This window comes from Limulus polyphemus, unplaced genomic scaffold, assembly GCF_000517525.1.
Source record: "Limulus polyphemus unplaced genomic scaffold, Limulus_polyphemus-2.1.2 Scaffold7066, whole genome shotgun sequence".
NCBI lineage: Eukaryota > Metazoa > Arthropoda > Merostomata > Xiphosura > Limulidae > Limulus > Limulus polyphemus.
This window is the reverse complement of record NW_013672676.1, coordinates 35,490-35,787: the sequence shown is the minus strand read 5'-3', so window position 1 is coordinate 35,787 and position 298 is coordinate 35,490.

The window sequence follows — 298 nt, the reverse complement described above, 5'->3', positions numbered from 1 at the left end:
AGTAATCTTGTCTTTCACAAAATTACACCCAACCACTTCCTAGATTTAAGGACATTATAACATTCGAGACTTAATTGGTTATTAAAAAGTACTGTATATAAAGATGTTTTAATCTTGAGTGAGATCTTGGTTGTCTTACTTGAAGTTTTGCAGAGCTACTTGGGTTTCTCTTCAGGTTATTGTTGATAACCTGCCGGCATACAGCTTGGTATCCATACAACAAAATTAACCTGACGGCATACAGCTTAGTATCCATACAACAAAATCAACCTGACGGCATACAGCTTAGTATCCATAC